General features: G+C 36.0%; 1 protein-coding gene across 2 annotated transcripts in view; it reads right to left on the reverse strand.

Moving 5' to 3' along the window:
* Positions 1-24583, reverse strand: part of KCNH7 (potassium voltage-gated channel subfamily H member 7) — a 472939-nt gene that overhangs the window by 285724 nt on the left and 162632 nt on the right. The gene's annotated exons all lie outside the window — the stretch shown is intronic.

Genomic DNA, 24583 nt, shown 5'->3' on the forward strand with positions numbered 1-24583 from the left:
CAGACTGCAGCGGGAACAAGGCTCAGGGGAACCAGGCCCGGTATCTACTAGGAAATAAATTTTACTGAAATAAAGCCAGGAAAGTACGGGTATCGGTACTTACTTGTCTTTGTAGATACTTTTTCAGGGTGGACTGAAGCATTCCCAACCAAAAGAGAAACTGCTCAGGTCGTAGCAAAAAAAATTCTGGAAGATATCCTTCCCAGGTATGGCTTCCCCGTCCAGATAGGGTCAGATAATGGGCTCGCCTTCGTCGCTAAGGTAAGTCAGGATTTGGCTTCCATCCTTGGGGCAAATTGGAAACTACATTGCGCTTACAGGCCCCAGAGTTCAGGACAGGTAGAGAGGATGAATCGGACCTTAAAAGAGACCTTAACTAAATTGACTATGGAGACTGGCGCTAATTGGGTGGTCCTTCTCCCCTACGCTCTGTTCCGGGCCCGTAATACCCCTTACAGACTGGGCCTTACCCCTTACGAAATCATGTATGGCAGACCTCCACCCCTGGTTCCCAGCTTAAAAGATGATCTGCTTAAGTCTGAAACAGAAAATGTCTCTGAATTCTTATTTTCCCTACAAGCCTTGCAGAAAATTCATCAAGAAATCTGGCCCAAACTGAAGGAACTATATGAGACCGGCCCCCCACCGACACCCCATCCATACCAGCCGGGAGACTGGGTCCTGGTTAAGCGACACCGACAAGAGACCCTAGAACCCAGGTAAAAGGGACCACTCCAGGTACTCCTGACCACACCCACCGCCCTAAAGGTAGAAGGCATCGCATCGTGGATCCACTACACCCACGTCAAGCCAGTGGACCCAACCTCCGACCTTCTGGGACCAATCACGGCAGCGGCTAAAGCACCGGCCACGTGGACTGTGGACAGAGCTAAGAAGAACCCCAGTCAGGAGAAGTTTCCCTACTGTTTCTCAGGAGCCAATTCCAGCCTCTGCAGCATCACTGCAGTGCCCCCTAATATCACCCTAAGGGCTCTGCCGGGCATATTCTTCTGGTGTAATGGGACATTATCTGAGGACCTATCTAGTCCCTCTGTTACCAACCTACTGTGTCTTCCTGTCACATTAGTTTCCCGGTTGACTCTACTAACTGCTGGCGAGTTCCTAGGGTACACCGGTAACTGGACTAGTACTGCTATTCACCCAGTCCCTAGACCAAGACCTGCACGAGCCATATTTCTCCCCCTCATTGCAGGAATCTCCCTCACCGCATCCCTCATTGCGGCCGGGATGGCGGGGGGAGCCCTAGGTCACACCCTCATAGAAAGCAACAAGTTGTACCAACAATTTGCCGTTGCTATGGAGGAGTCAGCTGAGTCCCTTGCCTCCCTTCAGCGGCAGCTCACGTCCCTAACCCAGGTAACCTTGCAGAACCGGAGGGCCCTAGACCTACTCATTGCGGAAAAAGGTGGTACATGTGTGTTTCTGAAAGAAGACTGTTGTTTCTACATAAATGAATCAGGGCTTGTAGAAGACCGGGTCCAACAGTTAACGCAAGTTAAGCACTGAAGTAAAAACACGGCAGTTTGCTTCAGTGCAGACCAATGGTGGAACTCCTCTATGTTTTCTCTGTTAGCCCCCTTCCTTGGACCCCTGCTGAGTCTACTATTTCTGCTAACTGTAGGACCTTGTGTTGTTAACAGAATTTTGCAGTTTGTCAGAGAAAGGTTTGAAACTGTTCAGCTCATGGTCCTCAGAGCCCAATACCAACCTGTAAACGCTGAAACAGAGTCAGACTTATAAGACCCAAGATTGGCTCTAGAGTTACCTGAAAAGAAGGGGGAAATGAAAGGAATGAGGCACATCCCCCATATATCTCCCAACTTCTTCAGAAAAACATCACCTGGGAGATCTCCGATAAGGAATGCTAAATGTATAATGTTAACCAATTGTAATGCAGTAACCGAGAGAACTACCTTGTTCCCTGTAACTTTACATATCCTGTTTACATCGGGCTATAAAAAGCAAGCACTCACATTGTTCGAGGCCCTCTTGTATGCTGTAGAATGGAGGGACCAAGTTCGAACTTGTAGTAAAGATCCTTGCCGCTTGGCTTTGACTCTGGACTCTGGTGGTCTTCTTTGGGGAACAAACGGTCTGGGTATAACATCATGAACCCAAAACTTATGATTTTGGTAGTTCATTTGTAATTCTATGGTGAATCTTTTACATAATTTAGGATCCAGGTGTTCAGGAATATTCTTGAGGGCTATGTTTCAATATATGATATCTACAAAAGTATGAAAGAAGCTAGCAAGAAATTTTGGCATATGCTGCTACCATGAGGGGAAATTTTTCTTTCCTCTTCATTGAATCAAGTCCTATTCATTCCTCACCTAGGTTCAAATGTCACCTTTTCAGCAAAGCCATCTCTGACCTTCCTGACAAGTTTTGATTCTCCTGTCAGGTGCTCTCGCAGCACTGGGTAATTCTCCCTCATGGAAACTAACTCAGTTGCCAATTTTCATCTTATCTGTGTGACTATTTATGTGATGTCTGCCTCCCATGCTAGACATTCAGCTCCACCAGAGCAAGGGTTGTGTATGCTTTTGTACTCATTCTCCCAGTGTAATATCTGATACGTAGGAGGCATTCCATCAGTATTCAGTAAATGACTGAGTAAATAAACAGAAGAGCCTGTGAACTCACTGAGGCTCTGTCAGCAGGTAACTATGCATAACTAAAGCCACACTTTACCCTGCAAAACTCTGAGAAGAACCACACCATGAGTAGCATTCAGAGAGAGCATATTGAAAAACATGAATAATTACTTATTGTCTTGAAAAATGCACGCTTTCATATAAAGGAGGATTGCTAAGTTTTTGAAACACTTACGAAGGACTAACATTGCCCAAAGGTATACTGACCATTTTTTTATTGGTAAAATGTTCTGTATGCATGTCCAAGATTAATTCTGAAATATTGATACCATAAAAAGTAAGGAAGAAGTATCTTAGTGTATAATTTTTGAAACAGGATTTAAAAACAAAACTTTTTATTTTAGGTTCAGGAGAACATGTGAAGGTTTGCTACATAGGTACATTTGTGTCATGAGGGTTTCTGGTACAAATTATTTCATCAACTGGGCATTAAGCCCAGTACCCAATAGTTATCTTTTCCACTCCTCTTCCTCCTCCCACGCCGTCCCCCAAGTAGACCTCAGTGTCTGTTGTTCCCTTCTTTGTGTTCTCAATTTCTCATCATTTATCTCCCACTTATAAGTGAGAAAATGTGATACCTGGCTTTCTGTTCCTGTGTTAGTTTGCTAAGGATAACAGCCTCCAGCTCTATCTGCAAAATATACAATCTTTTTTTTTTTTTTTAATGGCTGAATAGTATTCCATGGTGTATATATTCTATATTTTCTTTATCCAATCTGTCATTGAAGGGAATTTGTGTTGATTCCATGTCTTTGCTATTGTGAAGAGTGCTGCAGTGAACATTCGCGTGCATGGGTCTTTACAGTAGAATGATTTATATTCCTCTGGCTGTATGCTCAGTAATGGGATTGCTGGGTTGAGTGGTAGTTCTGCTTTTAGCTCTTTGAGGAATTGTCATACTGCTTTCTACAATGATTGAGTTAATTTATACTCCCACCAACAGGGTAGAAGTGTTCCCTTTTCTTTGCAACCTCGCCAGCATCTGTTATTTTTTGACTTTTTAATAATAGTCGTTCTGACTGGTGTAAGTTGGTATCTCACTGTGGTTTGATTTGCATTTCTCTAATGATCAGTGATGTTGAGCTTTTTTTATATGCTTCTTGGCCACAAATATGTCTTCTTTTGAGAAGTCTGTTCATGTCCTTTGTCCACTTTTTAATGTTTTATTCTCTTGTAAATTTGTAAAACAGGATCTTAAAGAAAAATGTTTTGTTTCCCATGAACTTCATAGTTATTTTTCATTTTAACTGGGAAAATCACAAAGCAGATAAATTTGAGTTCGTGATATGAGGGAAAGAGCTGAGACTTAATAATCTAAACTGATAGGTTCAAAACTACACATTAGCAGTGTTTTCTTGCGAAAAATCTAAACTTTTGAAGCCTTTAACTTCTCTTCCTGAAAATGGGAATGATAATGATACCATTTAGCAAGACTTTTATGATGATTATATGAAATATTTTGAAAAAAATTATACAGCAGCAGTCCTCAACCTTTTTCGGCACCAGGGACCAGTGTTAGAAAGACTTGGATGAGGTGGTGGAGAGTGTAGGGGGAGGGGTAGTGTGGGGGATGGTTTTAGGATGAAACTGTTCCACCTCAGATCATCTCAGATCACTGGGCATTAGTTAGATCCTCTCATAAGGAGCACACAACCTAGATCCCTTATATATGCAGTCTGCAAGAGGTTTCACACTCCTATGAGAATCTAATGCCGCCGCTGATCTGACAGATGACGAGCTCAGGCGGTAGTGGTCACTCATCTACCACTCTTCTCTAGGTGTCCTCCTGTGTGGCCCAGTTCCTAACAGGCTACCGGTCCATAGCCTGGGGGCTGGGGACCCCTGTTGTAGTGCACTTTAGATACTTTATAAATACAAGTTCCAATTTCAACACTTTCATAACAACAAATATTTATAAAAAGCTGCTTTTCTCTATAAAGCATACACGTTTTTAAAAGTCTTTAAAAGCTGTAGATTGTTTGAATGAAGATAGATGGATGTCAAGCAATCTGAATCTGGATAGCACCTTTCTTCGTTTTTGGAGTTAATGTAGCTGCAGATACCGTTGAGTGATTCTTTTATGCCAAAGGCCTTACTTTTTCATATCTAATCTTCATGGAAACCCAGAGTTATAATTCTATTTCACTTCGGGGAAACTGAGGCTTATGAGAAAATCCCAACTAAGCTCTCAATTTAGAATGTGTGATGTTGAACCTAGTAAAACCATGCCACCTAACTACATATTCCTGTTGTTTATTATATTTATCCAGATGCTGTGATGAACTCAACAGAAATTATTGATTGACATATTTATTAAGTATGGTACTGGAACTCCTAATCAGATAAATTAGGTAAGAGAAAGAAATAAAAAGCATCCAACTTGGAATGGATGACATTAAATTGTCTTGTTTGCAAAGGACATGATCTTAGATTTCACTAAAATGTTGTTAGAACTAATAAATGAATTTAGTAAAGTTGAGTATACAAAAAACATACAAAATCAGTAGCAGTTCTATACATGAACAATGAACTATCCAGAAAAGAAATAAAGAAAACAATCTCACAAGAGCTGCAATAAATAAATTTAACCAAGGAGGTGAAAGATCTGTACACTGAAATTTATAAAACATTGATGAAAGAAACTGAAGAAGACATAAATCAATAGAAATATATAGGGTCGGGAGGCCGAGACGGGTGGATCTCGAGGTCAGGAGATCGAGACCATCCTGGCTAACACGGTGAAACCCCGCCTCTACTAAAAAATACAAAAATCTAGCCAGGCGAGGTGGCAGGAGCCTGTAGTCCCAGCTACTCGGGAGGCTGAGGCAGAAAAATGGTGTAAACCCGGGAGGCGGAGCTTGCAGTGAGCTGAGATCCGGCCACTGCACTCCAGCCTGGGCGACAGAGCGAGACTCCATCTCAAAAAAAAAAAAAAAAAAAAAGAAATATATAGGGTCAATGCAATCTCTATCAAAAATCTAATGACATTTTTCACAGAAGTAGAAGAAAAATCCTACAATTTGTATGGAACTACAGAAGACCCCAAATAACCAAAGGTATCTTGAGTAAAAAGAACAAAGTTGGAGGCATCACACTACTTGACTTCCAAATATATGGCAAAGCTATAGTGACAGAAATAGCAAGGTACTGACCTAAAAACGGATACGTGGACCAATGGAACAGAATAGAGAGCCCAGAAACAAACCCACACATTTATGGTCAATTGGCACAAAAGTGCCAAAAACATACAATGAAGAAAGAACAGTCTCTTCAATAAATTGTGTTGGTACAACTGGTCATCCACATGCAGAAGAATAAAATTAGACCCTTAAATCACACCATATACAAAAACCAATTCAAAATGTATTAAAGACTTAGTTCTAAGATCTGAAACTCTAGAAATACTGGAATAAAACATAGGGAAAAAGCTCTATGACTTTAGTGTGAGCAATGATATATATATATATAGGAAATGACCCTAAAAACACAGACAACAAAAGCAAAAATAGAAAAATGGATGAAATCTAACAGAAAAGCTTATACATAACAAAGGAAACTATCACTAGAGTGAAGAGACTTATGGAATGGGAGAGAATATTTATAAACCATACATCTGATATGTGTTTAATATTCAAAATATGTAAGGAGTGCAAAGAACTCAATAGCAAGTAAACAAATAATCCAATCATTTCAAAATGGGAAGAGGATCTGAATAGAAATTACTCAAAAAAAAAAAAAAAACCATAGAAATGGCCAACAGGTATATGAAAAAATGTTCAACATCACTAATCATCAGAGAAAGGCAAATTAAACCCACATGAGATATCACCTCCTAACTATTAAAATGGTTTTCATAAAAAAGATGTAAGACAATATGTGTTGGTAAGAATGGGGAGAAAAGGAAATCCTTGCACACTGTTGGTGGTGATGTAGATTGGTACAACCATTATAAAAAACAGTATGGAAGTTGTTCAAACAACTCAAAGTAGAATGACCATATGATCCAGAAATTTCACTCCTGTGTATATATCTGATATAAATGAAATCAGTATGTCAAACAGATATCTGCACTCCGATGGTCACTGAACATTATTCACAATAGCCAAGATACGGCATCAATAGATGAATGGGTAAAGAGAATGTGGTATATATACACGATGGAATACTATTCGGCCTTAAATTGAGGAATTCTTGTCATTTGCAACAAATGGATAAGCCTGGAGGACATTATATTAAATGAAATAAGTCAGGCACGGAAAGACAAATACTACATGGCCTCAATTATGTGTGGAATGTAAGAAAGTTGAACTCATAGAAGCAGAGAGCAGAATGGTGTTCACCAGGGACCGGGGAAGGTGAGGAGCAGGATTAGATGTTGATTAAATACACAAAATTTCAGCTAGACAGGAGGAATAAATTCAAGAGATCTATTGTACAGTTACGTGACTACAGCTAATAATAATTTATTTTATTATTGAAAATTGCTAAGAGAGTAGATTTTGTGTTCTCACAAGAAAAAATAGGTATGTGAAGTAACACATATGTTAATTAGCTTGAATTAGTCATTCCATAATGTATATGTATTTCAAAACATCATGTACGTAATGAACTTATATAATTTTATACACATATAGAATTTTATCAATTAAAAACATAAATTGATCAATTAAAAAGTTTATTATTCCTCTTTTCAATGTAATAAATATTTTCAAAGATATTGATGAAATTTTAATATTTTTAAAGCATCAAGATTCAAAGTCAGACAGATCAAGGCTTTAATCCCAGCTCTGCCGTTTATTTGTGGTGAAATCTTGGACAATCTAAAGCTTCATCTGCAAAATGAGGATAAGAATATCTAGCTTATAGAATTATTATATTCATATTTTGAGATAGCATATCAATTCATAGCATAGTTCCTGGCACATCGATAGTTCTCAAAAATGCTTGTCTTTAATAATGATAATAACAATAACCACTTCTAGTATATATGTCTCACAGGAACAGCTCCCTGATCAACTATTTGGCACAAATAACAAAAATATAATACCTTAAAAAAAGATACAACTATGTACATCTACAGTCACTTAAAATTATTACTTTATGTGTCAAGCCCTTCAAAAAGATTCCATTGTACTGTACATAAATTTTATAAAGTATGAAAGTCAAACATATTTTAAATGTTCCCTTTTGAAATTTGGAAGATCTGTGTGGCTAGCTAGTCTGTTGTAAATACTGTCTTGGAAGTAAAAAATGATGCCTGTTTTTCTACAGAAACAGAAGCATAAACAATAAATCCACTGACTTGTTTCTATACAACTTTCATGTTAGTCTTCTAAACATTCTATAAAAAGACTATATAGATCATAAAGTCTGTAAAGACCATAAAATAGTGGTATGTATATATACACACATGCACAACATAATATATGAGGAGTAAACATGTAGAACTGTGTCTCAAATTCAGTTCTCTGTTGCTGTATCTCCTTGACTTCCCTAAATTTCTTATCCATCATTTTTGTAAGAAAAGAAATCATAAATTGAAAGCATACAGAGAATATGAAGAAGCATGAAAAGGCATCACACTGATTTAGTGAAAATGATGAGAAAGGAGAGATGAGCATACAAGTAGCAAAGTAACTATTCTTTCCACTTCTATGAGACTACACCCAGGGTATGTTATTAGGACACTACATTTTGGTTGACATGTTTGAGGATATGGTAGAAAACAAAGTTTTGGTGATATAGTAGAAAACAAGGTTTTTCAATATGAGCATATTGCGTCAATGATGAATTTTGTGGCATATTTACTGTGGAGCATGAAAAGAGAGTAGAAAAATACAAAGGAAAAATGCAGAGATTTGTTTGGCTAGATTTAGCTTAAAAGAAATACTGACTATTGCAAGCTTAAGCATTGCAAATTCAAATGACTACAGATAAGAAAAATGAGAAATGGGCTAAATAGGGACCATGGCAATTTGGAAAGCAGGTCTTCTTTAAAGGTGCTAAGGCAGCTTTAGCAGATTGCTGCTAGAAAATGAGATTCGAATGCAAAACTGTCACTTAAAAATGCTTTATTATTTAGAGCAATTTTAGATTCACAACAAAATGGAGCAGAACGTACAGAGATTTCCCATATCTCTCTCCCCTCACACAAGTACAGCCTCCTCCACTATCCACACCGTACACCAGGTTGGTACATTTGTTATAATGGATGAACCTACATTGATGAACCATCATCACCCAAAGTCCATCGTTTACTGTTAGTGTTAACTCTTAGTGTATGCGCACTTTATAGGTTTTGAAAAGCTATAATGAAAAGTATCCACCACTATAGTTCCATAGAGAATAGTTTCATAGCACTAAATAACCTCTGTTCTCCATCCTGTTCATCTTCCCCCTTTCCCTGAGCCCTTTGCAGCCATTGATTATTTGATTTTCTTCATGGTTTTTCCTTTTCCAGAACGTCTTATGGTTGTCATCTCACAGTGTGTAACTTTTTCAAATAGGTGTTTTCACTTAGTAATATGCATTTAAGTACCCTCTTAAACCATGTCTTTTCATGGCTGAATAGCTTTTTATTGCTATTTATTCAGCTTTTTATGATTGAATAATATTCCATCATATGGATGCACTACAGTTTATTTATCCATTTACTTACATAAAAATATTTTGTCTGCTTCAAGTTTTTGCAATTATGAATAAAGATGCTATAAACATCTGTATACAGGTTTCTGTGTGTACATGTGTTTTCAACTCATTTGGGTATATACCAAAATGTATGATTGCTGGATATATGTAAGCGTATGTTAGAAACTGCCAAACTGTCTTCCAAAGTGACGGTACCATTTTCCATTCTCATTTAGGTTTACGACTTTCACAATAATTAATTCAAAATGAATCATAGAACTAAATATAAAAGGTAAACTATAAAACTCACAGAAGATAACATATAACAAATTGTAGATGGCTTTGGTATTATAGACTGGAAGTTTGTGTCATTCCTACAAATATATAAGTTGAAATAATCATAACCCCCAATGTTATGGCATCAGGATGTGGGGACTTTTGTAGGCGATTAGGTGATGAGGGTGGAGGTCTCAGGAATTAGATTATTGCCTATATAAATGATACCCTGGAGAGCACCCTCATTCCTTCTGCTGTGGGAGGACACAGGAAGAAGATGGCCAACTATAAACCAGGAAGGGGGTGCTTACCAGACACCAAATCTACTGGTACAGGCTCAGGTTTTGTTGTTGTTGTTGCTGTTGTTGTTGTTTTTAGTGTGGATGTCCAGTTTGTCTGGCATTGTTTGTTGAAAAGACAATGTTTTTCTCCATCATATTGTTTTTGCTCCTTTGCTAAAGGATAGGTGACTATATTTGCATAGGCCTAATTCTGAGTTCACTAGTTCATTGCATGGATCTGTTTGTTTACTCTTTTGTCAATATCATAGTCTTGATTACTATAGCCTTACAGTATGTCTTAAAGTTGGGTAACGTCAGTCTTAGGACTTTCGTCTTCCCTTTTAATATTAAATATGATGTCCTGGGTCTTTTACTTTTCCATATAAACTTTAGAATTAGCTTGTTGATATTTATATCAACAAATAACTTGCTGGAATTTTGATTAAGATTGTATTGATTTCACAGATCAAGTTGAACAATCTTCCTCTCTATGAACATGGGATTTCTCTTCATTTATTTAGCTCCTCTTTGATTTCTTTTGTCAGAGTTTTATGGTTTTCCTCATGTAGAGGTTGTATACATTTTGTTAGATTTATACCTAAGCATTTCATTTTGTGGTGTTAATGTAAATAGCATTATATTTTAAATTTCAAATTCCAATCATTTATTCCTGATACATAGGAAAGTGATTAACTTTTGTACATTAGCCTTGTATTTTACAACCTTACTATAATTGCTTATTAGTTCCAGGAGGATTTTTTAGTTAATTCTTTTGAGTGTTCTACACAGACAACAATGTCATCTGCAAGGAGAGTTTTATATCTTCCTTCCCAATTATAAAGCTTTTTCATTTCCTTTTCTTTATTTTTCTCTTTTTTTGAAACGGAGTCTCGCTCTGTCGCCCAGGCTGGAGTGCAGTGGCGCGATCTCAGCTCACTGCAAGCTCCGCCGCCTCCCTGGTTCACACCATTCTCCTGCCTCAGCTTCCCTAAAAGCTGGGACTACAGGCGCCTGCCACCACGCCCGGCCAATTTTTTGTATTTTTAGTAGAGACGGGGTTTCACCGTGTTTGCCAGGATGGTCTTGATCTCCTGACCTCGTGATCTGCCCGCCTCGGCCTCCCAAAGTGCTGGGATTACAGGCTTGAGCCACCGCGGCCGGCCTTATTTCCTTTTCTTGTCTTGTTACATTAGTTAGGATTTCCAGTACATGTCAAAACAGAATGGCATCAGGAGACACCCTTGCCTTGTTCCTAATCTTTGAGGGAACAACTACTAGTTTCTTGCAAGTAAGGATAATGACAGCTTTAGATAATTTTAGATGTTCATCAAGTTGAGGAAGTTACCTTCTATTGATAGAGTTTTTATCATGAGCAAGTGCCAGATTTTTACAAATGGTTTCTCTGTATCTGTTGATTTGATCATTTAACTTTTCTTTTTTAGCTTGTTGATTTGATGGATTCCATTAATTGATTTTCAAACGTTAAAGTAGCCTTGCATATCGCATACTGGAATACAGTCCACTTGATAGTGACATACAATTTTTTTTTTTTTTTTTTTTTTTTTTTGAGACTCAATCTCACTTTGTCACCCATACTGGAGTGCAGTAGCACAATCTTGGCTCACAGAAACCTCCACTTCCCAGGTTCAAGTGATTTTCCTGCCTTAGCCTCCCAAGTACCTGGGATTACAGGCATGCGCCACCATACCTGTCTAATTTTTGTAGTTTTAGTGGCGACAGGGTTTCACTATATTGGCCAGGTGGGTGTTGAACTCCTGACCTCAAGTGATCCAGCCCACCTCAGCCTCCCAAAGTGCTGGGATTACAGGCGTGAGCCACTGTGCCTGGTCAATAGTGGCATATAATTCTTTTTATACATTGTTGAATTGAATTTGATAATATTTTGTTGAGGTATTTTGTATCCATATTCATAAAAGACATTGGTCTCTATTTTTTTTCTTGTAATATCTTCATCTGGTTTTAGCATTAGGGTAATGATGGCTTCATAGAATGTTAGAAGGTATTCCCACCACTTCTATCTTCTTGAAGAGATTATAGGTAATTGTTATAATTTCTTCCTTAAATTTCTGGTAGAACTCACCATTGAACTCATCTAGGCAAGGTATTTTATCTTTTGGAAGATATTCTTTTAAATATCCAGGGAATGTGTAATGATATCTCCTCTTTTGTTTCTGATATTAATAATTTGTGTTTTCTCAGTTTTTATTTAGTTAACCTGCCTAGAGGGTTATCAATTGTATTGGTCACTTTAAAAAACCAGCTTTTGGTTTCTTTGGTTTTTCTCTATTAAATTTCTATTTTCATTTCATTGATTCCCACTCTAATTTCATTATATCTTTTCTTAGGCTTACTTTGGATTTCATTTGCTCTTCCTTTCTGGTTTCCTAAGTGGATAATTATTGATTTTATTTATTTCTTCTTTTCTAATATAAGCATTCAATGCTACACATTTCCCTGTAAGTACTGCATTCTCTGCATCCCACACATTATGACAAGTTCTGTTTTCATTTCCATTTAGTTCAAAGTATTTTTAATTTCTCTTAAAATTTCTTTTTTGACCGATGTGTTATTTAATCCTCAAGTACTTGAGGATCTTTCAGTTATCTTTCTGTCATGAGTTTTCAGTTTAATTTCTTTGTGGTCTGAGAGTACCCATTGTATCATTCCTTTTATTTTAAATGTGAAGGTGTGCTTAATGGCATAGAATGTGTTCTATTCTGGCAAATGTCCTGTGTGAACTCTAGAAGAATGTGTATTCTGCTGTTGTTGAATAAGTATTCTGTAGACATTAATTATATTCAATTGGTTGATGCTGCTGTTGATTTCAACTATACCTTTCCAGAATTTCTCCCTGTTACATTTGTTCAAAAACTCCTAATTTCTCAGTTTAGAAATTAATTCAGTTATTTTTTATACACTGTCAAACAAACAAAAAACACATGCTTGAAATATTACAATGTGTTAAATCTAACACAACCTTCAAAATTTTATATGTCAAAATAAACATCATGAGAAGTTAAACTATCTGTATATCATACAGCTACTTGAAGGTGGGACTGAGAAAAAGACTTAATTTATTAGATACCAGTAGACCCCAGTATTGTCTCCTCTACACCACGTCTACCAGTGATTATTAACAAAAAATTCTGTGCAATAAAATAGTACTTTATTTGACAAGGAAACTATCTCACAGTAACTTTTTAAATATTTGATTTATTATTATTTTGAAGAAACTATCACAAATTAAAATTATTTTCAAAATGTTTTGAAGAATTATGCATTCCAATGCAAGATTCAATGTGATAATACTATGATTCCAGTGCCCAAAGCATACAGTGTTATAGGTCAGTTGCTATCTCCTGCTGCCTATAGAGAAGTGCTCTGTCAGTGCAAACTCTTTGGGTCTTTACCTGTTACAAAAAATAAAATCAATTGTTATCCCTCAAATTTGCAGAAGGTTCCCAAAATAGTTCATTCCTGTTTTCAACAGGAATTTGGAAAGGTAGAGAATTCAGTGTGGAAGAAAATCACAGCAAGAAAGAAAGTTATTAAAAGATAAAAGAGATATTAAACAGAAAGTGGGGTATTACATCTTTAACAAAATACAGTGAAAAAATAAATTTGGTTGGGAATCTTTAATTTTTTGAGAGTGTTATTTATATTTGTGAACATAAAAGGTCATTGTATGTAATAGAAGATTATTTATGAAAGAGTCTGTAAGATGTAAAAACACTAAACATTTCCCCATATCCAAATGAGGTGTGTCAGTTGTTGATATTGTTGATACCTTGGAAACTCAGTGTCTGTGGTATAGAAAGGGATCTATGAATTCTAATATGTGAAAAATGTCTCAGTAAGAAGCTATTTTAGGCAATGAAAATATCATAAACTTCATGGGATAAAGGTCATATAATATTGAGAAGGAGATACTACATGTTTAGAAAAGGAACTGAGAAGAAAGAGTGATCCAATGACAACAACAGATGTTTCCAAAGAACTATTGCATCATCTCTTTTTCAGAGTCTGCAGAGGTTATAACAGGTCCTGATGTTAAGTAGTTTTTTGTTTTTTTTTTAAATAAAGGAGCAATTCCAAACTCTCAGACTACTGTTGTATGATGCTTTTTTCAATTTTGAAGAAAATTAAACCAGGCGCAGTGGCTCACGCCTGTAATCCCAGTACTTTGGAAAGCAGAGGCGGGTGGATCATGAGGTCAGGAGTTCAAGACCAGCCTGGCCAAGATGATGAAACCCCGTCTCTACTTAAAACTACAAAAATTAGCCGGCATGGTGGTGCATGCCTATAGTCCCAGCTACTTGGGAGGCTGAGGCAGGAGAATCGCTTGAACCCAGGAGGCGGAAGTTGCAGTGAGTCACAGCTGCGTCACTGCACTCCAGTGTGGGTGACAGGGCAAGACTCCATCTCAAAAAAAAAAAAAGAGAGAAAATTAGATTGCATTAAAATTCTGATTTTCCATGTAGTGTTGACGGCAGTAAAATACATTCATTGAACATACTACTTACACATTGTTGTGGATTTCACATCTATTTGTGAAATATATATGCTTCTATTTTCAAGTAAGTTTCTTTTAGGAAAAGCAAATTATAGACAGAAACTTGAAATACTAGTCAATCAATGTACATGATCTCTCTAAGTAAAAACACATTTTTATCCTGTGTGCCAAAAAAAGTCTTTGATTGTTGTGTTCACTAGAAATTAGCAAATCTAGTCTGTCTGCTATTTCAGAGTCTTTGCACATCTGTCTGACTGGAACATATGAAAGCTCTCTCTTTATAGCTAGTTCCTTCAGAGGTCCTCTGTGATCACCCTCCTTTCTTTGCTCTCAATAAACTTTACTCTTCTTTATAGCTCTTGTCTGCTAGCTTGTTTACAACCAGTTTCACCTAAATGTGCATAAACTCCATTAGAATAAGGAATAAGAATGTTTATTCACCATGATTGTGTGCACAGCTTTTAATAAATGCCTGGCAAATATTAGGTACACAATAAATATTTGTTCTGAGAATAAGTAAATGAATAAATATGACATAGCATAAAAAGCACTGAATTTGAGGTCAAAAGACTCGGATTTTTCTTGCTCCTCTGATGCCTTTCCAGCTATATAAGCCAATTATTTCTCTTGGCCTTGTTTAACATGTGTGAATAGGGACATAAAAGTAAGGCTTCTCTTACATGGTGGTTATTAGGATGAAAGACAATCAAGAAGTGTAAGCACATGACAGGCTCTTGGTAAACCTAGTTGTTATGAAGATTGTGTAGCCATGGATAATTCATCTGTAAAATCAGTAATTGCATTACTGTGAAGTGACAATATGATTGCTATAAGTTTTGTGCCTGGCACAGAGTAGACACATGGCAGATGTCTGTTGAATATGCATTTATGTCTGTTGAATATGTCTTACACTGTATTCTGTAATATTAATTTCAATACTCACATTTTCACTTTATGAGTTTGAGAAAAAAATTTGCATTTGCAGAAATTTTTCTTGTTATGGTTTCATCAACATTTGTTTCTTTTTCATATTTAGCTTTATTTTAGGATATATTTTGATGGTAATTCTTGATGATTTACTAATGACAATAAATTCAAGTTGAATTTCTCTTTTTCACTGTCCTCTCAGAGTAACACATGATTCTGATTATCACTAAATTCTCCTTTTTAATGTAGTGCTGATTAGTTTGCTCTTCTAGAAAGCCATCATTAACTGTTTCCCCACTCTGAAAATTTTCAAGAGAATCAAATGATCAGCTGTCAGAGTGAATAGAAATTGAAATGCAAATCTAAACATTTAACCTGTGTAGGGAAGAGCATTCTGAATAAGCTTCATCAAACCCTAATATTAGTATTGAGAATAAGTAGCATCAGACAATATGATAATATCACAGTGATGAAATGGCTTGGATGTCTCAAAATGGGATAGAAATATCAATGTAAAACACTCATTACAATAAATTAAGCTATGTTAATGGTTTTTAGTATCAAGGAAAGATGAAACAGAAGCAATTTAAAATATAATAGCTTCCCAGGAATTTGTTAAGAATCACTGCCTTACTGTAGAAACCATTGCAAATCTGCAATATTTTCTGTCTGGATTCATTGATTTTTAGCTGACCTCCTCTACTCATTTCCACCAACTCAACCTTCTTTCCAAGACCATGACAATGCTATGGTCTGCTTTCTCTGCAAATTCTGCACATTGGTTCCTCTGTTTTTCATCTTTTCCCCTCATCTTAATTTTTTTCTCTTTCCATGTCATTCCCCCTCCGCTTTCTGCCAACTTGTCTTCATTCTTTCTTTCCAACTCTTTTAAATTCAAGACACCCTTTAAGAACTTTACAAATGTCACTGACCCTTTCTCCAGAGAAGTGCATATGCGCACTACCTCTTTTACTTTTAATTTTAGGGGATTCTTGGACACCCTAAAGCCTAATCCTGGATAAAACTCCAGGTGAATAATTGTGTTAGCAATTTCTTTCCAATTCTCAAAGCAGTAGCAACAGTTACCATTTATTGGGTAACTGTCATACACCAAGTGCTATGCTGGATGTCTTTTATTCTTTGTCTCTAAAACTCACAAGCCTCATTTAACAGAAGATGAAATTGAATGGTAAAGAAGTTAAATAATTTGCCCGCTGATACACAATTAGTTGATAGTGAAATTGGGATGTGAATAAAAATCTAATTCTACATGCATCCTGTTCTTGCTGCACTACACTGCTTCATGAGACTTGGTGAGAAGAGGAAGGACAGACAGAGAAAGTAATTGAAATATCATAGATTACAGTAATAAATTGGAGTTTGTATAAGGTATTAGTTATTCTATATGCAATATACAAGGTCCTTTTATATAAAAGTATTAGGTAGGGATGGGCAATATTGTTTTCAGCTAGTATACAGTAGATATACATACTGATTGTTAAATATGGGAAAAAAGTATTTACCAAAGTATTTAACAGAAAAGATTCAGCATTAAGTTCCCCAACTGATCTTCTTATAGTTGATCTGGCTTCCCAGCCCTTCACAAAGGACATAGCACTATTATAGGGCTAAAGCTTGTCTACATCAGGCCCCAGCTATGGCCAGTTCAGATGTGCAGATGTTAAATATTTTGAATATCACTCTTGGTCTTTTTCTACTTCTTTCTTAACTAAGTCATACTCAACTCATTTTTTTATCACTTATTATTAACTTTGAAAGCGTACTTCTATTCTTATAAAAACATTATGAAAAGTGAAAACAAAGCCTTTGGATTTTGCTCACAATTTTCATATGTATTCTGATCTCCTAAATTTCTCATTTCTTTTCATAAATTCTGTAAGAACATAAATTAAAATAATCATGGAAAAAACCTTCTATCACACAAGTCATGTCAAATTGCAGATTTTATTCTTTTATTGTCATCACTATTGAGTGTAGAAAGCAAACAAAATCCTCATTTTTATTACAGGAATATTGAATAAATCCAAAGTCACAGCAGAGGATTTTGGATTGTCTACAAAGGAGAATGAGCTTGTTTATAATTGGGATCTTAAAAACTTACATAGACTCTAAGAACACAGTATTTTAAATATAGCTCACTAATATATTTATGATTTATGTATTTTGATGAAAAGTTATGCTTGACACCAAAAATGTGAAATTACCAGAAAAGCGAAATTTGTCATTTAGTAAATGGAGTTATTTTTCTAACACCTCTCTAAAAAACTGATGATAGAAAAATTTTCTAAATACGCATAGACACTGTTGCACACTAGAAAAAGAGAGACTATTCCTAACCTGCTATCTTGTATAAGAAACTCATTTTTGGGTTGTTACTAAGAAAATCTTGATCACTCTCTACTTCTAATTATCTGATGATTTAATAATCAAGTGTTTTGCTACATGGATCCTATGCCCTGATTAATTTTCTTTAGTCTAATTCAATTCAATTGAAATATGCAGGCAGTCCTCTTTGCTTCCTTGCATATTTTTTTCTCTCCAACTCTAACTAGCCTCCTTATTCTTCCTTAGTCTCATCAAATTTGCTGCTTCAAAGCACTCATTAATGTGATAAGGTATGTGAAAATTAGTATTTGGCACAGCATGGTACACATAAAACATGGATAGCGATTAAAGGGTATAGAGAAAAACATTTTTTTTTCATTTTAATAATTTTATTCTTTATTTTAGTGTAGATTAAGATAATAACAAGAATTACCACATCAAGGACTTCCTTTCATGAAAATGATTGCTTAGAATGAGTTTAGGAGTTTAGAGCCTCCCTTACCTCGTGCTCTAGAAGGCAACTAAACTTAAACCAAATAGGGAGGCCAGTTGCCCCTTGGTTTGCAATCACTTCTATATTCCCTAATTTTCAGCACTAATGTCATCATGCCTCACACTTCTGTTCACCTCCAACAGTACTAGAAGCTCAACCTTCTTGGATTATCTAACATGTTATTAATTATCATCTTCCAAATACTCCATACAATCCCTAATAAATTCTGCCCCTCGCCCCTCCCCACAACTTCCTTCCTAAACCATTTCACAACACCTTTTAGAATTCTCATTGCATCCAAAGAATGCTTCCTTCTATCTTCAAACTCTTCTATGATTTTCTTCACTTCCATACTCTTACTGAAAACTTGATCTCTCCTGAGACTATTGTTTCCCTGCTATGTTCAAATAAAACCTAGGGTGTTTTTTCTTTTCTTTTTCTCCCACACCTCGTGTGCCTTTAGGACGTGTAGCTATAATAAGTGTTTTATTTGTCCACTACTGCTCCTTCCTGTCTCTACCCTTTCCTCCTTAAAAAAACTACTCCTTTAAAGCACACTATCAAATTTTACCATCCTGTACTTCTTTTTATTGTCATTTGCTAACTTCTTGATCACGTTATATCATTTATGGATGATGTCAGCAACTAGCTGCTGACATCCTTGCCAATGTTCTTGGAAATTTCCACTGTCCATCCCAAGCCTGGCCTTTTAGTTCCTCTGGTCATTAAAAATTATCTTTTCTTTTACTTTGATCTTTAGTCATTGCCATGTCCTCTGACTTTCTTGTTGAATACCATCATTTCTTACTTGCATATTTTCTCTCAAAACCTTACCCATTCCACTCTTTTGGCAGAACCATACTTGTAGTCTATTCTCTTTTTTTGTTTTTCAGTCAGGGTCTTACTCCATCACCCAGGCTGGAGTGCAGTGGCACAATCATGGCCACTGCAGCCTCGACCTCCCATGAGCCTCCTGAGTAGCTGGGACAATAGGTGTGCACCATGATGGCCAGATAATTTTTCTTATTTTCCATAGAGATAGGGTCTCATTACTTTGCCTACACTATTCTCAAACTCCTGGACTCCAGTGATCCTCCTGCCTCAGTCTCCTGAAGTGCTAGAATTACAGGCGTGAGCCACCATGCCCGGCCTCCATTCATTCTTCATACATCAGCTAGGTGGATTTTCCAGAAGTGTAAATCAGATCATGCTACTCCCATGTATCAAGCACTCTAGTGGTTCTACATTCAACTTATTAAAATATCCAAATTCCTCACTATGGCCTATGTGTTTTATTTGTCCTGTGCTTTTACCTCTGACCATATATTCCTCTACTCATCTCTTCATCTTACATAATTAGTTACACGGCTATATTTCTTTCCTCAAACACTCAAACTAATTTGTATCTCAGAACTTTTTCAACTGCTATTCCTTCTGTTTGGAGTACCCTTCCCCTTTGAATGAATTAGGTAGGGGTGGGCAATATTGTTTTCAGCTAGTATACAGTAGATATACATATTGATTGTTAAATATTGAAAAAAAGTATTTACCAAAGTATTTTCCAGAAAATATTCAGCATTAAGCTCCCCAAGTTCTCTTCTTACAGCTGATCTGGCTTCCCAGCCCTTCACAAAGGACGCATCACTATTATAGGGCTAAAGCTTGTTTATATCAGACCCAAGCTATGGCCAGTTCAGATGTGCAGATGTTAAATATTTTGAATATCACTCTTGGTCTTTCTCTACTTCTTTCTTAACTAGTCATAGTTAAGGTTTCACTAACATTTTCAGGTTTCACTAATATTTAACATCTTATTAATTATCAGGTTTCATTAATATTTTACTTCTTCAGGCCTACTGGTTCCAATTCCTAGATAAATCACATCCCTTGTCTCAGATAACTCCACTATATCACCTTACTTTATTTGCTTCATGGCACTCATCGGTGTCCAAAGCTACTCTTTTTATGTACGTGTTTTGTGTTTGTTGTTTTATTTCCTCCCACTAGAATATACTAAGTTCATCGAAGGCATGAATTCTGTTCTGTCACGTGATATGTTAAATGCTTAAAACAGTGAGTAGAATGTTGTATATGTTCAGTAAATATTGGATGATTAAATTAGATAGCATTGTTAGGCTTCAGTTTATTTATATAAGCTAGATTTTAAACAGCATATAAAATTGATTTCCATTTTCAACAGTATATCAGAAAAACCCTGTGATTAATATTCACTCTTCAAAACAACTAAAAGCTCTTACTGAATTATTTTAAAATATTTTAAATTTTATTGCTGAGATGTCAGGAAAGTAGGAAAAATACCAGGAAACCAAAATAAGGGAAAGGAAAAATCTAGGAAGGTAACTATTATCTGAACTTGACAGTTACCCTGAGGTCATCTCCCAATCCATGTTTATGGTGCGCTTAAATTTGAACATTTGCTCACTGTGTAGATAACAAGACATAAAGTCTAGAGTTTACCAAACTTTGAAAATATGACAACATGAAACTTAGAGCCTCAAGAGACTATGCTTCCAGTAAACTATGCTCAACAGAAGTACACAGTAAATATTTTTCCTTTAGCTTGTTACCAGGTAGAGAGAGGATAAGACTTTTCATGAGAATTAAAAATTACAAGCCATCATTGATGTAGAGCTGTGACTCAAATTAAGTTACCTGAGCCATCTGTAAAATGGCAAGTACAGAACTAAAGTGATACAGGGTTTCGCCTAGCTTTCCCTAGGGCTTGACATATGCAGGAACTACTACTCTTTGGAAAAGAAAATAAATCTTCCACGTAAGGCTCATAATGTTCTCCTAGATAAAGTTCTGTTGACTTGAGCAAACACTCACAAAACACACACAAGAATAAGGTATCATGAATGAAAGGCAGTAGGGAAAAAAAGGACAGAAGCTTTACAATTTCAAATATTTTAAGTATTGGAATGACCTGATGAAAACTATAACACAACTATAATTATTTTGCTTACAAATGCAAAAACCATCCTAAGTACATACAGAGATTTAGAAACTTTAAAAATGGCTGATGAATTTGGAAAAAAACAGTTTTATGGAAATTAGAAATGTAGTACTTGAAATTAAAAGCTTAATAGGTGTGTTCAATAGCAGATAATGCAGCTAAATATAATTTTAAAATTAGAGGGTATATATAAGAAATCTAACTAAAAGGCAGCCTTGATGGTCAGAAAGATTTAAAATCTGAAAGAGTTTAAGAATTATAGAGGATAGAGTGAGAAGTTATAATATATGTTCAGGTGGATATCAAGTAAAGGATCATAGAGAAACATGAGCAGAAAATAATCAAAGGGATGAGTTTTCTAAAAGCATTGAAAGATGTGGCTGTTTAAACTCAAAATGTCAAAATGAATCCAATGTAGAGCAAATAAAATGTAGACTTAGTGGCATTCACTAATAAAATGATGTAACTTAGACACATCGATGAAAAACTGCAGGACATATTAAATAAGACATATTAGCTTCAAAGGAATGACAGTATTTCAAAAGCAACAACAGAAGCCAAAAATTAGTGGACTGAATCTTCAAATTGCTGACAGAAAACAACTCTCAACATACAATTGTAAATCTAGGAGGTATACAATTTTTCGGAAAGGTTTTTATTTTGCTGTTGCTCTCAGAAGAACAAGACAGAGTTTAATAACAAGGATACTTTTAAAGCAGTGGTTCCCAAACAGGAGTAATTTTTGGTACCCCATTTGCACCCCTCATTCAGAGAATATGAGAATATTTGGTAATATCTGGAACATTTCTGATCATAATAACTGGAGTTATTGGCATCTAGTGGGTAGAGGTCAGGGATGCTGCTAAACATCCTGTATTGTATAGGATGGTCCCCCAACCCAAAGAATTGCCTGGTCCCAAATGTCAATAGTGCCGAGGTCATGTCTAAAGTATGTGCTTAAGAAAGAAGACTGGGTGCAGTGGCTCACACCTGTAATCCCAGCACTTTGGGAGGCTGAGGCGGGCAGACAACCTAAAGTCAGGAGTTCAAGAGCAGCCTGGCCAACACGGTGAAACCCCTTCTCTAATGAAAATACAAAAATTAGCCAGGTATGGTGGAGTGTGCCTGTAATCCTAGCTTTTAGGGAGGCTGAGGCAGGAGAATCACTTGAACCCAGGAGGTAGAGGTTGTAGTGAGCAGGAGATTGCGCCACTATACTCCAGCCTGGGTGGCAAGAGCAAAACTCGGTCTCAAAACAAACAAACAAACAAATGAAAGAAAGAAGAAAAATGACTCCCAAAAGAATGTCTGAAATGCAAATGCAAGAAAGGATTATTAGAAAAGGTATCCAAATGGCCGGGCGTGGTCGCTCACGCCTGTAATCCCAGCACTTTGGGAGCCTGAGGCAGGCAGATAACCTGAGGTCAGGAGTTCAAGACCAGCCTGGCCAACATGGCGAAACCCTGCCTGTACTAAAAATACAAAAATTAGCTGGGCGTGGTGGCAGACTCCTGTAGTTGTAGCTACTTGAGAGTCTGAGGCAAGAGAGTCAGTTGAACCCGGGAGGGAGAGTCGCAGTGAGCTGAGATCACACCACTCCACTCCAGCCTGGGCAACAAAAGCAAAACCCCATCCCCCTCCCCCCCCAAAAAAGAAAGAAAGACAAAAAGAAAAAGAAAAAAGAAAAAAAAAAGAAAAATATTGACTGTATAAACAATTCAAAGGTAAATAATAGATTTAAATTAGTAGAAAAGAATAGGATATAAATTGGTAGGTAATTACATTTCCATTGTCCTGTTATTGTTCAGGAAGGAGGTGAACATCTGTCTTAAACAGAAACAGAAATTTAACTTAAAGACAGATTATCAGACTAAGAAGTGAAAATACAAGTTAAATTAAAAGTATACAAAATGTTCAAAAGAAGACATATAAGTGGCCAGAAACATATGAAAAAAATGCTCAACATCATTAATCATCAGAGAAATGCAATTTTAAACCACAATGAGATACCATCTTATACCAGTCAGATATTGGTGAAGATGCAGAGAAAAGGGAACATTTATACCATATTGGTGGAAATGTAAATTAGTACATCTATGGAAAGCACCATGGAAACATCTCTTAAAACTAAAAAGAGAACTATCATTTGATCCAGCATTCCCACTACTGGATATCTACCCAAAAGGAAAGAAATTATTTTATCAGAAAGACACCTGGACTAATATGTTTATTGCAGTACTATTCACAACAGTACTATTCACAATAACAAAATCATGGAATCAACCTAAGTGTCCACCAATGGATGACTGGATGAAAAATGTGGAATATATACATTGAATTACTATTCAGCCATTAAAAAAATGAATTTTTTTTTTTTTTTTTTTGCAGCAATATGCATAGAACTGGAGGACGTAGTCCTAAGTGAAATGACTCAGAAACACAAAATCAAAAACTGCATGCTCTCATTTGTGGGATCCAACCAATGAGTGCACATGGACATACAAAGTGAAATAAAAGCCATTGGCAACTCCAAAAGGTGGGAGAATGCAAGGGGAATTGAAGGATGAAATACTACCTACCGATTTGGTACAATGTTCTCTATTTGGGTTGTGGGTACACTAAAAACCCAAACTTCACCACTGTGCAATACATCCATGTAATATAACTGCATGACATGCACAACTGTACCACCTAAATCTATAAAAATTTTCAAAAAGAGAAAAAAAATAAATACAGTCTAATAAAAAATGAAAGACCAAGCAAATTGAACCAAAGGAAAGCTGATATAGCTGTATTATTACAAATAATATAGGTTTAAGACATAAAACAATATCTAAAGATATTACAGAAACTGGAAATTAATTGTTCAAAATATATGATTAAAATTTAATTCACTATACAACTATAAACATACATGTAAGTAATGAGATAGCACAATAAACATAAAGCAGAAATTTAACGAGCTATAAGGAAAAAATTATGTGTAACTATGACATGTAACTAACATATACTTCGATAAACATAAAGCAAAGATTGACAGAACCACAAGAAAAAGAACGATCAATTCATTATCATTGTGGGATATTTTCATACACAGTATTGATACTTCAAGCAGACAAATATATTTAGACAAAATATTTGACAAAAATAACAAGTTTGATTTAATGAAATATATAAAATATTGCCAATATCTACATGAAATATTTACAAAAGGCAACTAAATAATAGGCATAAAGTAAGTTTTAGCAAATTTCAAGAGATTGAGTTTATGTACACCACATTTTCTGATCACAAAGATTCTGTTAACAATCATCAGTAAAGAAACAACTTGAAAAAGATCAAATACTTGAAAATTTTAGAAACACATGTGTAAACGTAACTCATGGCTCAAAGAAGAAACAATAATGAAACTTTAAAAATACTTGGAAACTCCGCCTCCCGGGT

Source organism: Chlorocebus sabaeus, chromosome 10 (genome assembly GCF_047675955.1).
Source record: "Chlorocebus sabaeus isolate Y175 chromosome 10, mChlSab1.0.hap1, whole genome shotgun sequence".
Taxonomy (NCBI): Eukaryota; Metazoa; Chordata; class Mammalia; order Primates; family Cercopithecidae; genus Chlorocebus; species Chlorocebus sabaeus.